At 41.3% G+C, this 15,138-nt stretch overlaps 1 protein-coding gene across 1 annotated transcript in view; it reads right to left on the reverse strand.

Moving 5' to 3' along the window:
• Nucleotides 1–15,138, reverse strand: part of LOC141145987 (uncharacterized) — a 374,157-nt gene that overhangs the window by 167,236 nt on the left and 191,783 nt on the right. The window lies entirely within an intron of this gene.

The following is a 15,138-nucleotide window of genomic DNA, read 5'->3' on the forward strand; positions in this document are numbered from 1 at the left end:
ATAACCTAACAAAAAATAGATTTATATAACTATAAATGCCTAGAATTTTATGTTGTAACAAATTCAATGAAAAGTTTATTAAACAGATCTCCTGATTTCATGGTTCAAAGCAATTGTACAGAATTTAATCACTTCCCAGCATGAGTTATACTGTGGCAGGTTGGCTCCCCTGGGTGAACCGCCATAGCTATACGTTGGCTCGCTTTCAGACCACTACAGACAGACAGATCTCCGTGCTGTCAGGGGAGAGGAGACTGATCTGTTGTTCATACTAAGTATGAACAATGAACGGTCTCCCCACCCAGGCAGTCCCATCCCCCCACAGTTATGCCCCGTACACACGGTCGGATTTTCCGATGGAAAATGTCCGATCGGAGCGTGTTGTCGGAAATTCCGACCGTGTGTGGGCTCCATCGGACATTTTCCATCGGATTTTCCAACACACAAAGTTTGAGAGCAGGCTATAAAATTTTCCGACAACAAAATCCGATCGCGTGAATTCCGACCGTGTGTGGCCTGTTCCGACGCACAAAGTGCCACGCATGCTCAGAAGAAATTCCGAGACAGAACAGCTCGGTCTGGTAAACTTAGCGTTCGCAATGGATACAACACTTTCGTCACGGTGCAATGTTAAAAATGGTTTAATACAGCGCACTCTCTTCTTCTTTTAATGTGAGAAGAATGAAGTAGTTTTGCTGCTCATATTCACACAGACTTCTCACAAACTTCTTTCTTTATTATTTATCGGGATTCCCTTAATATATTTTGATTTGTCACATCTGACAAAAATATTTGTGTTGTTTTTATTTTATTTTTTTTTAAAGGCAGAATTTTTTTTTTTTTTTAGGTTTGTATTTTTTCCAATGCTGATCTTTGTTTTATTTTATTTTTAGTTTTACTCCAGAATATTTTTGTGTGTGTTTGTGTGTCAAGTTACCACAACACCATTGATATCTTATATTATTTAATCTCAAGGAGATTGCTTGGTGTTGGTGTCCCTTGTTAATTTCACATTGTACTTTAGAAATGTACCTGAATCCTCACAAACAAACTGTCCTTTTTGAAGGAAAAAACACATAGGAGAGTATAATTGAAACCAAAAATCCTTTATTAAGGGCTCAGAACCAAACAAAGAGGGAGGTAACGCTGGAGAAACAGCAGAAATTGGCGAAGCCTTGGACCCCCAGGGCAGACATCAATTCTTTAACATCAAAATTGGTGGCCTGAGGAGTCCATATGTAAGGGAGTGCAGTCTGGTCCAGAAGTCCCAGAGATCCGGAAAGCAGCAGATGACATCTGTGTCCCCAGGCTGTGGTACCACAAGAGGCTGCATCTTTTGCCAGACCAGACTGGATCCAGGGTCATCACTTTCTGGTCTTCTTTCCACGCTTCCTTTCTGGCTGTGGCTCTGCTGTTGGAGATGTGGCAGGAGGAGGAGTAGGACCTGGAGGATGAGGAGGACTAGAAGGACCTGGAGAAAGAGGAGGAGAAGTAGAAGGACCTGGAGGAGGAGGACCATGTGTGAGGTCACAAATGTGGGTAGCAGATGTTATTTGGCCCCTCAACCCCTTATTGAGAGCTTCCAAAATTATTGACTCAGGCATGAGTTGTTGGCCCTCCTCCATCCGCTGCATTTTACAGGCAATTATGCCAGCAAAGTCCTCCTCCACAGTGTGGGGGGCTGTCAGGGCCTCTGTAGCCTTCCAAAAGAGGCCTATGGCAGCCTCCTCCAGGGTACTCCTCTTCCTGCCACTTTCTCTTTGCGGGTGTAGGGGAGGGACCTGGATATATCAGGCAGCCTGCTCGGCCCAGCCACCTCCTGGCTGAGACTTCCCTGTGTATGAAAAAGGGACATGGTTTTAATTTCTGCATCATCAATCCCAATCATAAATTAGGACTCCAAACTAACATCTAGTTAACATCATTGATTGGACAACCTGAAATATTTAGAGGAATGCTATACCTGGCTCAAGCTGGGATCCTCCACATGTTGCTGCCTGGAAGGCCCAGGTTGGGCATCAGAAGCCTCAGCTGGGGGGGAAGGAAGACTGGAGAGTGATGACCTGGGTTCAGTCTGGCCTGCCAGAAAATGCAGCCTGTCATAGTACCACATCCTGGGGACATAGATGTCATCTGCTGCTCCGGATCTCTGGGAATCCAGGACCTTCTTGTGCTCCCTTAGATAAGTGCTCCTCAGGCCACCAATTAGGATCTTCAAATAGGTTATGTCTGCCGTGGGGATCACCGTCTTCACAAATTCCAGCAATTGATCCAGGGCTGCCTTCCTCTTTGTTTGGTTCTTATAATGTGAGTGGTTTATCTTCCAAAGACAAGGCAGCTCCCTTAACATATCTATGAAGATTGCCATAAAGTCGGTATCTTTCAAGATATCCATTTTCACTGCAAGACACAACACAAGACAAACCCTAATGTCAGGCAAAACTCTCCTAATCTAGTTACAATATAGGCCTCAATCTAGAAGCAGTATAGGCCCAAGTTTGGCTCTTACCTTCGATATCACGATCGGCACCTCCGATACTCCTTCCTCCGCTCACAGATCGTACGTACTAAGCACGTGTGTTACGCTTTATATACACTGCGCATGCGTGTAACTCTGTCCGCCCCTGACATTCCTTCTAGTCTATTCCCTGCCCCGTTTCATTCGGCGCAGTGGGTGAAGAGCACATGGTGGAGTCAGAGCAGGTGCATGCTAATTATAGCAACGAGGAGGAGGAGGAGGAGGAGGAAAGCCCGGATCCAGAAACGTCTGGATCCAGAAGGAGAAGATTTAAGGCCTCAAATATGTCTTTTGGGGAGATGTTGGAGATGGTCGACATACTGAAGAAGGCTGACTATGATGGAAAGTATGGACCTTACCCCAACCCCAATATCAGAAAGGCCAAGATCATGGCGAAAGTGGTCAAAAGTCTGCACCGGAATTTCGGGGTACGTCGATCGAAAGATCAGCTCAGGAAGCGGTGGTCGGACCTGAAATTAAGAGAGGCCGAGCAGTACAGAAAGATCTGGAGAGTGCTGCAAAAAAGTAAGTAGTTGTGCTGTGTTCCTATTCTTTTTGTCTTTATTACGTTCGTGCTGCTCCATGTGCTTTTCTTAAGTGTTGTACAGTTTAAAATGGCAACTTTCATGTTCATGGGCACATTATTCGTTCGTATCAAACATTTTTCTTTCAGCCTATAAAACACTATTGTTTAGGCCATATGCATTTGCCCACATTTTTTAGGGCCTACTTGTATGACAAATATTTGGTTGTGTAGATGGGTTTGTTACTAGAATGAAATGCAAACTAGATTCTGTGTAAGGAGAGGACACTCGGCAGCTGTTTTCACATCTGGACGCTGGAGCACTAGTGTGGGACACAAGAACACCCTTTTTATTAGGGGGCCCACACAGGTGCTCCAGTGTATACTATAGGGGGGTCTCCATCTGTGAAGCTTGTACAAAACAGGTAAAGTCTTGAAGCTTGACAACGGACAATAAAAATTCTACATCTTGGAACTCTGCAAAAATAGACAATTGTACACCACTTCCAAGCAATGTTTCATCTTTATATTTTGGCCATCAAATATCTGTGTGCTAATTATACAATTTTTGTTTTACATAGGGGAGAAAAGACTCGGAGGACACCCCTCATCCGAGGAGACCACAGACCCCCCACCTCGGGAAGAAGGGGAAATACCCCCAACCCAAGAAGAGCAGGAGGAGGAAGAAGACGTGGTGGAAATTGGCACCACAACAGGTGAGTGTCTGCGACCACAGACTCAGGTAAGAGATGGATGCCGGCATATTTATAATACCTGTTTTTTTTTTAGTTTCTCTCTTTTTAGGTGATCGTGATATTGTGGATCCAGGGCATTTCACCTCAGAAAGTGCACAGATCCTGATTGGGGAGATCATGTAATGTAATTTAGCTTTGGAAAACATCAAGAAAAACATCAATGATGTTATTCAAAAAAATAATAACATCATTGATGTTTTGCGGAGAATTTAAAACCCCTCCAAATCCCTTTGTTTTTTTGTGTGCTACAATGTTAAAAATGTTTAAGCGATTTTTAGAAAAGCCAAATATTGAGGATGCACACAGTGTGTCAACATGTGCTATCTACCATCACGGGAGATCAATGGACACGTTTTGGGGGTGCAACCCCTTCCTCAATAATAAAGTAGCTGAGAGGAAGGGGTTGCTCCCCCAAAACACGTCCCTTGATCCCCCGTGATAGCACATGTTGACATTCGTAAATTGGTGTGCATCTTGCAAATTTGGCTTTTCCTGGGGTGACTTCACCCCATCTGAACGCAATATCAAACACAGTTCCTAAATACTCATGTCTGATATTGCCTTCAAGTTTTACCATATGTGAACTTTGTAAGTTCAAGATTTGTGTCTTTCTTGTTGTTTTTAAACATGCCTGTTTTATCTTAAATGGACATTTCTATTTTTGATAATGCCACCCCAAAAATTGTTATACAACAAACATGTTGGTTTGTTTTAAAAACCTTTTCTAAATGCACATGTGATTGTGCAGGTATTAAAAAGATTGTTAATCAAGAATTTGTGGATTATTGTCTCAACGCTACAACACTTTTGTGGTGATGTAATTGCTGCTTTCTGTGACAATGGGTGTTATTTCCTAAGGGCAAATCCACTTTGCACTACAAGTGCAGTTTGAGTGCATTTTCAAGTGCACTTGTAGTGCAAAGTGTATTTGCCTTTAGTAAATAACACCCAACAGTGCTTTGTATAAGGTTACACAATCATGCCATTTTCAGGACTCACCACATTTCAGTCAGGGTCAGCTAAAACAAACACAAGCAGTAAATGTCACCAAAGATTTGCTTAATTTTTTTTATTTGATCAAGGTTTCACAAATTGTCTGGCATATTGATGGCCCCCCTACCCGCAAAGAACTCAAGGTATCTTAGCGGACATCACGGGCACTCAGGGAGGGCAAGCCAGGACGGCCACTCTCAAGCGCCGTCAGGGTTGTTTCATTTATAATTCCGGCCTCAGGCCCAACTGAGCCAGCATAGTTGGCAGAATGTTGCCGTAAAAAGTTATGTAGAACACAGCACGCCAGGATTATATGATTCAGTTTATACTCTGCCATATGGATGGGTGTAAGAAATAGGTGGAACCGGCTGGCCATGATTCCAAATGTGTTCTCCACCACTCTTCTGGCTCTGGCCAGCCGGTAATTAAAAACCCTCTGGTCCGGGGTGAGGGTCCTCATCGGGAATGGCCGCATATAATGGTCCCTCAGCGCAAATGCTTTATCCGCAAGGAAGACGAATGGGAGTCCTTCCACATTCTCTTCTGGAGGTGGCAAGTCCAAGCTGCCATTCTGGAGACTCCTGTAAAACTCAGTCTGGGAGATGACTCCACCATCGGACATCTGGCCATTCTTCCCCACGTCCACATACAGGAACTCGTAATTAGCCGACACCACCGCCAACATCACAATACTATTGAACCCCTTGTAATTATAATAGTACGACCCAGAGTTGGGTGGTGGGATGATGTGGACGTGTTTCCCATCAATTGCCCCTCCGCAGTTAGGAAAGTCCCACCGCTGGGCAAAGTGGGAGGCCACCATCTGCCATTCCTGTGGCGTGGAAGGAAACTGTTGAGGAAAACAAAAATAAATTAGTATTTTTGCACAAACATGGAAAGCAGATTAGACACAAACATTCTTGGCCAACATCCAGATAACATTTATTAATGGGAATTTTACAACACCAAAGTATAAGGTACACCTATCATATTCCCCCCCCCCCTCTCATGGGCCATTTCTAACATTATAGGGGGGGAATCTTGAACAGGTAACCCTTTCCACTTCATTGAGAGATGAATGCCTAAATAATGAGTATTACTTGGAACAGCCCCTCCTTATTTACACTATTGGCAGACCACTGGACAGGTAAGAAGTGTCATAATACAAAGATATAAATACACACTGTACACATTTGAGCACATTTGGACATTCTGTTATTACCTATCAAGATAATAATAGGATACAAAAACTTTAAACAGTACCATTTGAAAGTATACAGGCAGGCCCTTGCACTACATGCTTTGGGGAATTCATGCATAAATCTGACCACAAAAGAGGTGGGTATAGTGTGTATGGGTTTGGCAAAGTCAGCAGATAGATGATTGAGGATAGATAGAGAATTGGGATAAGCTGACTTAGCAGTTGGGAGGAGGGAGGGTTAATAATACTGATTTGGGGACACCACAAAAAAAAGCCTCCCGCACTCTGCCTGAATTTAAAGCACAAATCACATTTCTAAACATTTTAGGGGTTGTTTGGGGTAAAGCACTACTATGGAGCTGATAAAATACATTGTTAAGTGACTACATGATGTGAATATAGGGCAGGAGACCATGCTCTACGAGGAGTACCTATACGCAACATGGCTAGAATACAGTCGGCTGCTCAGAATGGAGTAACAGAACGCACTGAAGAACAGCAAGGCCTGTGAAGAGCGACCTGAAAAACAGTAACGAACGAACAAGAACACAATGACAAAGTCACGCGTAGCTTGCTTGCACGCACTGAAGAGCAGATACAAACCCACAAGCACAAACTGAACCGCAGAAAATGATCTGAAAGCCACGAGTCTGAAAAAGCACGAATCGTCTCTCACCAAACTTTTACTAACACGAGATTAGCAAAAGGAGCCCAAAGGGTGCCGCGCTTGGTTCTGAAATGGCCTTTTCTAGTCTCATCGTACGTGGTTGACGTCACCGCGTTCTTGGCGATCGGACATTCCGACAACTTTGTGCGACCGTGTGTACGCAAAACAAATTTGAGCCAACATCCGTAGGAAAAAATCCTAGGATTTTGTTATCGGAATGTCCGATCAATGTCTGACCGTGTGTACAGGGCATTAGAATCACTCCATAGGACACACAGTTAACCCCTTTATTGCCCCTTGCTGTTAACCCCTTCACTGCCAGTGTCATTTATACAGTAATCAGTGCATTTTTATAGTACTGATCGCTGTATAAATGTCAATAGTCCAACAAAAGTGTCCGATCTGTCCCCCACAATGTCACAGTCCCCATAAAAATTGCAGATCACCGGCATTAGTAGTAAAAAAAAAAAAAATAATAATAAAAATGCCATAAATATAGCCCCTATTTTGTAGACGCTATAACTTTTGTGCAAACTAATCAATATACCCTTATTGTGATTTTTTTTACCAAAAATATGTAGAAATATATATATTGGCCTAAACTGAGAAAGAAATTTATTTTTGTTTTTTTTTTTAAAATTTGGGGGATATTTATTCTATCAAAGATTGAAAAATATAGGTTTTTTTTTTCAAAATTGTCGCTCTTTTCTTGTTTATAGCGCAAAAAATTAAAAAATTGCAGAGGTGATCAATTACCACCAAAAGAAAGCTCTAGAAGTGGAGAAAAAAGGACACCAATTTTGTTTTTGTACAAAGTCGCACGCCCGCGCAATTGTCAGTTAAAACGAGGCAGTGCCAAATCGCAAAAAATGGCCTGGTCATTAAGGGAGCAAATCTTCCAGTGCTGAAGTGGTTAAAATGTATATAGTTATATAGCTTATAAGGTTGAACAAAGACACGTATTCATTCAGTACGTGTGTGTGCGTGATTGTTATTCTCTAACAAATCCCATAGCGCTGTATATTCTGCTCCCCGAGGAAGACATCTGAAAGTTTTTTGAAGCTGTCAACACTCTCAGCTAGTACCACTTTCTGGGTGAGGGATTTCCACATTTTAACTGCTCTAACAGTAAAGAATCCATTCCACAATATAAGGTTAAACCTCTTTTCTGTTAACCTCAAATTTATCACAGCTACTAGAGTGACCCTTTATTATACATTGTATAATATTTGTACATTGCAATCAAATTCTCTCTTAAGTAGCTCTTCTCCGGAGTGAATAACTAATCAGTCCTCATAGCTGAGGTCCTCCATCCCACTTTTTAATTTTGTTGCCCTTCACTGAACTCTTTCTAATTTTACAACATTGATCCTGAGGATTGATGACCAAGATAAGGCTAAACCAGATTCAAGATGAGGTCGAACCAGTGTTTTGTGAAGGGATAAATTTATTGATTTATCTCTAACATGTATACCCATTTTTAATGCATTTTGCTAGCTTTGTTAGCTGAGGCTTGCCATAGCATGCAATTTTTAAGCCTATGCTCTACAAGCAGCCCCAGATCCTTTCTCCTCACCGATTCTTCTAGGGGAGCCCCTCTCAACATGTAATTTGCATGTCTATTTTTGGCACCCAAGTGCATAGCTTTATATTTCTCAATTTTGAACTTCATTGGCCATGTAGCTGCTCAAATTTCATATTTGGCAAGGTCTTCCTGTAATGAGGATATATCCAATGTGGAAGTTATTTTCCTGCATAATGTGGGATCATCAAACACTGAAATTCAGCTCTTAATTCCAAACTCTTTATCATTAATAAACACATTTAAACACCACTGGCCCATGACAGAACACTGGGGCATACCACTCACAATTCAAAGAATGATTCATTTATCACTACTCTCTAGACCCATTCATGTACCGAGTTTCCTATCCATGTATATACAATAGCAACAACTCCAAAATATCTTATTTTATAGATTAAATTCCTTGGCAAAATCTAAATAAATTATATCCACTTGACTTTCACCATGCAATTTCTCAGTTATGTCCTGATAAATTGAAAACAGGTTGGTCTGACAAGAACAGAGTTTCATAAAACCATGATGGTTGTCGCTTACGATACTTATTTCGCAGATAAACTTCTGTATACAATCCATTACCATTCCTTCAAATTCCTTACATACTAGTGATGTTAGGCTGACTGGTTTGTAGTTTCCTGGTATGCACATTAATCCTTTTTTTGTAAATGGGCACCAAGTTTGCTTTATGCCACTTAGCTGATACCATTCCAGTCAGCAAGGTGTCATTAGAAATTTGAATTAGTGACTTGGCTATAACTCCGCTAAATTTTCTAAGGAATTGTGGGTGTAAGCTATCTGGACCTGGGGATTTGTTCACATTGAATTTCTCTTTAAACCTTGTTTTAAGTCAACCACAGAGGTCATTTATTGTTAATATTACTGTTAAGACTATCAGACCCGTTTTCTCTTCTCTAAAGACTGAAGGGAAAAAATAATTCAATATATCTGCCTTTCCCTGTCATCTGTGACCATGGGGGGCTGGGGGCTTTCAGAACCTTTTGACTATTAATATATATATGCTGTGTTTCTCATATTCTTTTTGCATTCATTGTAAATCTAGAATGTTGAGGGTGTCTCTCCTACTTTGTTCTTTTTAAAGGCCTGTTTCTCATGTATTTGTTTTTTTTTTTTTTTTACCCACTTCCAGACCATGTCTTTTCTGGCATTTTGTTTACATGTAACAATCAGTATTTTTTTACTAGAAAATTACTTAGAATTACTTAGAATTATTTAGAACCCCCAAACATTATGTATATTTTTTTTAAAGCAGAGGCCCTAGAGAATAATTGCTGAGTTTTGCTTTTTTTATATATATCGCACAGTATTTGCGCAGCGGTTTTCGAAAATTAAAAAAAAAAAAAAACACCTTTTGGAGTTTTAATAAAAAAAGACACAATACATATCCCAATTTTTTGTAAAATATAAAATATGATATTACACGGAGTAAATAGATATCAAACATGAAATGCTTTAAAATTGTGCAGTCCCGTGCGACAAACGTCATAAATTTTACTATACATAGGCGACGCTTTAAAAGCCTTTACAGCCCTACAAGTCACATCATTCCTCTGCCTGTGGGAGTCATGCTTGTAATGGTCAGCCTTGCAATGCCTCATGGGACTTGTAGTTTCAAAACAGCTGGAGGGCCGCCAGTTTGAGACCCCTGGTTTTCAGGTATCACTTTAGATTTACAGAGGATGTCTAGTGCTAGAATTACTGCTAATGATTTGATTTTCGTGGTGATAGCTCACATGTGTGGGACGATCACTGTTTACATGTGTACAAGACCGACACACGCATTTGCCTTTGCTCATGAGCACGGGGGGACGGAGACACTTTAATTTTAAATTTTTTTTTTATTATTATTTCTTTATTTTTTACACTGTTGCTTTAAAAATAAAGTGTTATCATATTTACTGCTGTCACAAGAAATGTACACATCCTTGTGACAGCAATAGGCATGTGATAGGTACTCTTTATGACACTCTTTTTCTACAAAGTCCCCAAATCCCTCCTCTGCCCTTAAAAAGCATTCAAAACACCAAGATCTGTGTTTTGAATGCTTTTGATTTGTTAAAAATGGCGCCATTGACACCCGGGTAAACCGGAAGCAATGTCAGGTCATTGCTTCCAGGTTACCACAGCGAAGAGTCGATCAAAGCCGATCCTTTTTTGGCTTTTTGACCAGCCAGCAGACATGTTGGCTGGGCAATCGGGTCTCCTAGTGGGGCAGGAGAGCCCAAGCAAGCCACGGAATGAGGGGGGGTCCCCTCTTGCTGCCTGTAAAAGCAGTCCAACGGCTAGGATTGCTTTTACAAGAGAGCCGACCACTAAAAAACTGTATCGTAGTGATGCCTGCAGCTGCTTTAGGCATCATCTCGGTATAACTACCCAAAGTCCAGCGACGTACGGGTACGTTGCTGGTCCAGAAGTGGTTACAATAGAATTTAGCCACATAGGTTACATAGTTACATAGTTAGTAAGGTTGAAAAAAGACACCAGTCCATCCAGTTCAACCTAAGTGAGTGTGGGTGCGTGACTACATTAGTCCCTATCCCATTGTACATCGTACACTCACATCGGTCCCTAACCACAAGGAGCCCACAATCCAAGGTCCCCATTCATATACTAGGGCCAATTTTGGACAGAAGTCAATTAACCTACCAGCATGTCTTTGGAGTGTGGGAGGAAACCGGAGTACCCAGAGGAAACCCACGCAGGCACAGGAAGAACATGCAAACTCCAGGCAGGTAGTGTTGGGATTCGAACCAGCGACCCTTTTTACTGCTAGGTGAGAGTGCTACCCACTACACCACTGTTCCTCCCTCCGCTGAGTGCCCAACATAGCAAGCTGTTTGCTATGGGGCATTCATGTGGGCTTGCTTCTGAGCTGGCTCTGTGTGTCCATAGGCACACAGAGCGTGGCTCAGCCCCATCCCCTGTTTCTGAGCCTATGAGGAGGGAGAGAGCTGCTGCTCTCATGCACATCGATGGACTGAGATTGGGCTCCGGTAACCATAAGGGAGGAAAGTGCTAGCTGCACTCAGAAGGTTTTTTTACCTTAATGCAAAGAATGCTTCTTAAACACCTTTGTAAATAGAATAAATAGAGAACTATCTAAAAAAAAATATCTACTATATACACTTGGGAACAGCTTACAATTAAAGTAAAAAGTTCCAACCCAGACACCCTAAGAAACTAAAAACATCATTAACTAAAGTCACAGAGGACAGAGAAAGTACATTCAAGCATATGCGCTTGATCATCTGAATAAAGAGAGAGTGGATAATTAGAACTCTCTTTCACATCACGTTCATGGGGAGGGGTACATTTGTGGCACAAGGACAGTTGAAGTGTTCTTAGATAAGCTGACTGTGGATGGCTGCCAGCTCCGAATGCCCGCTCCTCCCCCCTTTCTCTCCAACCGGAAGTGACGTACACCGATGTCTGAGCTGTCCTGAGTGTCTTGAAGCACTGGGAACCACCGGCGTCCCTGGACCCATCATCTGCCTCTTCACAAGTGTGAAGATGTGAAGTCTTCCCCATGATCGGATGAGCCACATTATTAATCCCACATGCGCTGACATCTCATAAATCTTGTGAGTTACCAATTGTCTTTTATGGACTAAAATGTCTTAATAATGCTGTACTTAGATGGTGCTGCTCTCCTTCTGTCTTCACATTAGAGGACACACTCTGACAGTTATGTTCATTTTTCTGCAGGTTTTTTTTTATTTGTGATGTGAACCTAGTCTTCTTAGCACTAACCGGAGACCTTCATATAACATATGGTAGATACTAAGACCGTTCCTTATGAAACAAAATATATTTGTGAAATGAAATATATTAATTATATACACTTTGAAAAGCTTGATAATAAGCAGAAAGGGAGACTGGAGATGCCAGATTTGTTCAAATATTTCCAAGCAGCACAAATGGCACATCCTAAATTTTATTCCCAAAAACAAACCCCACCTTGGTTCGCAAGACATTTTTCCCTGCAAGTCTAATCTAATTTGGCTCTTGGCAAAAGATAGACCTGTCATAATCTTAGTCTATGGGATAGATTAAATATGACATATGGATTTAAATTTCCATATACTGTAGTTCATTAGTTCCCCTCCTCAACAATTCTACATTCAGCTCAGGTCTTACCTTTAAAGAATTTAAATGGTGGGCCAGTAAGGTATTGATATGTATAGCAGACATGTGCAATAACCAAGGAATCCTGATGAGACAAACACTACAGAATAAATTCCAACTCCCACATAGAGAATTATTTTGATATACTCAACTAATACTTTCTGAAATCTCTTGCACATCACTTAGACCTTATGAATAGCATCAATTGAATACTTGTGTAAAAATCTTGACATGATTCCTGGGCATATATCAGCAATATACACTATACTTAAAGTGGTTGTAAAGTCAGAAGGTTTATTTATCTTAATGCATTCTATACATTAAGATAAAAACGCCTTCTGTGGGGGGACATGGCCGGATCCTGTGTGAGGTGGCTGCATGATAACGCTGCTCTGCTTCTCGGCAGTTTCCCAGAGCTAAACCAGCCAGGTGGTACAAAACATAAATAAAAAGTGCTGTGCTGGTCCAATACGGTGTAACTATGTGATAGTGTGTGATAATAAAAATGGGAGGGGTATATGGGTAATGTGTTTGTCTGCACAGTATCCTGTGATAAAATCCAACAGTGTATAGAAGTAAATATCCTGTATCCGATTCAACCTATGTAAGGACTGTAACGGCACAATGTGTGCAGGGAGCCAATAAAGATAATCCTCGTACACACCTAGTGCTGATGTAGTTTGTGCAAATAAACCTTAAAGTGCTGTTGTGTCACTGTGCAACCCGTATAAATAAAATATAGTCATAAATGTGTGTATAAAAAACAACATCCTAGCAAAGAGTCAAATATCACAAAAATAGCATATGCAAAAAAATATATATATGGACAAGAAAGTGCAAACTATGCAGGATAAATATATATATGGACAAAAAAGTGCAAACTATACAAAATAAATATTGTACAAAAAACGCATCTGTGCAAAACAGGTGTGTGGCATCTCTCTATGAAGCCCCAGTAGAAAATGCCACTACAAATTATATAGCTGCGTGAAGTCCAAACCAAGTCTTTAAAAAAATACAATAACACATATGTGCCAGTGCAAACTCAAAGGGAATATTCGGTGATCCTTTAACAATCCAAATGTGCAACAGGTAACCAGTGGGGTGCCGAAAGAGAGAGGGTGTATATCCTCTTCGTGCTCAAACACACACAGATGGGTAATGGCCCCTTACCTTGCGGCAATGGGACAACCCCATAGAAGGTAAATGGAGGATATGGTCTCTCTTTGGGGTCCCTGGACCGGAGCCGGTGGTCCCTGTACTTTAATCCCTCAGTAGCAGCATCAATAGTAGCAGAGCCAACATAAGGAAGAACAAAGGGTGCCAGATAGTGTAGTATTTTGAACAAAGCGGTATTTTTATTGAGGTTAAAAGCATGTACTCACATGAAGTAGATGCACATCACATGTATATCCTACGAGCAGCGAGCTCGTCAATCCAGATCTGTGTCAGTGCCTATCCCGTCCCTACGCGTGACTTCACCCAATCACGTGACTTCATTAGGGGATCCCCTGGATATACATGTGATGTGCATCTACTTCATGTGAGTACATGCTTTTAACCTCAATAAAAATACCGCTTTGTTCAAAATACTACACTATCTGGCACCCTTTGTTCTTCCTTATGTTGGCTATGCTACTATTGATGCTGCTACTGAGGGATTAAAGTACAGGGACCACCGGCTCCGGTCCAGGGACCCCAAAGAGAGACCATCTCCTCCATTTACCTTCTATGCGGTTGTCCCATTGCCGCAAGGTAAGGGGCCATTACCCATCTGTGTGTGTTTGAGCACGAAGAGGATATACACCCTCTCTCTTTCAGCACCCCACTGGTTACCTGTTGCACATTTGGATTGTTAAAGGATCACCGAATATTTCCTTTGAGTTTGCACTGGCACATATGTGTTATTGTATTTTTTTAAAGACTTGGTTTGGACTTCACGCAGCTATATAATTTGTAGTGGCATTTTCTACTGGGGCTTCATAGAGAGATGCCACATACCTGTTTTGCACAGATGGGTTTTTTGCACAATATTTATTTTGTATAGTTTGCACTTTTTTGTCCATATATATATTTATTCTGCATAGTTTGCACTTTCTTGTCCATATATATATATATTTTTTTTTGCACATGCTATTTTGTGATATTTACTATTTGACTCTTTGCTAGGATATTGTTTTTTATACACACATGACTATATTTTATTTATACGGGTTGCATAGTGACACAACAGCACTTTAAGGTTTATTTGCACAAACTACATCAGCACTAGGTGTGTACGAGGATTATCTTTATTGGCTCCCTGCACACATTGTGCCGTTACAGTCCTTACATAGGTTGAATCGGATACAGGATATTCACTTCTATACACTGTTGGATTTTATCACAGGATACTGTGCAGACAAACACATTACCCATATACCCCTCCAATTTTTATTATCACTATCACATAGTTACACCGTATTGGACCAGTGCAGCACTTTTTATTTATGTTTTGTACTGCCTATGGGCCTTGTTTGATCCCACTCGGTGTTTGCAGCTGTCCATGTGCACCATTGTTTCCAAGGTAGCGCAGGAATAATTTATACAAATATTCTAAACTAGCCAAGTGATCAACACAGAAACACAACCACTATTGGTGCAAACAACCAGGAGACAAGTGACAATGTCCAAATAAAGAAAGGACCACTCAGCACCCAGCAAATTGATGGAATTCTACCTGCCGCCGGGTAAGCTGTCCTTCCAAGATGGCACTG

The sequence above is a fragment of the Aquarana catesbeiana genome, linkage group LG05 (genome assembly GCF_042186555.1).
Source record: "Aquarana catesbeiana isolate 2022-GZ linkage group LG05, ASM4218655v1, whole genome shotgun sequence".
Classification (NCBI taxonomy): domain Eukaryota; kingdom Metazoa; phylum Chordata; class Amphibia; order Anura; family Ranidae; genus Aquarana; species Aquarana catesbeiana.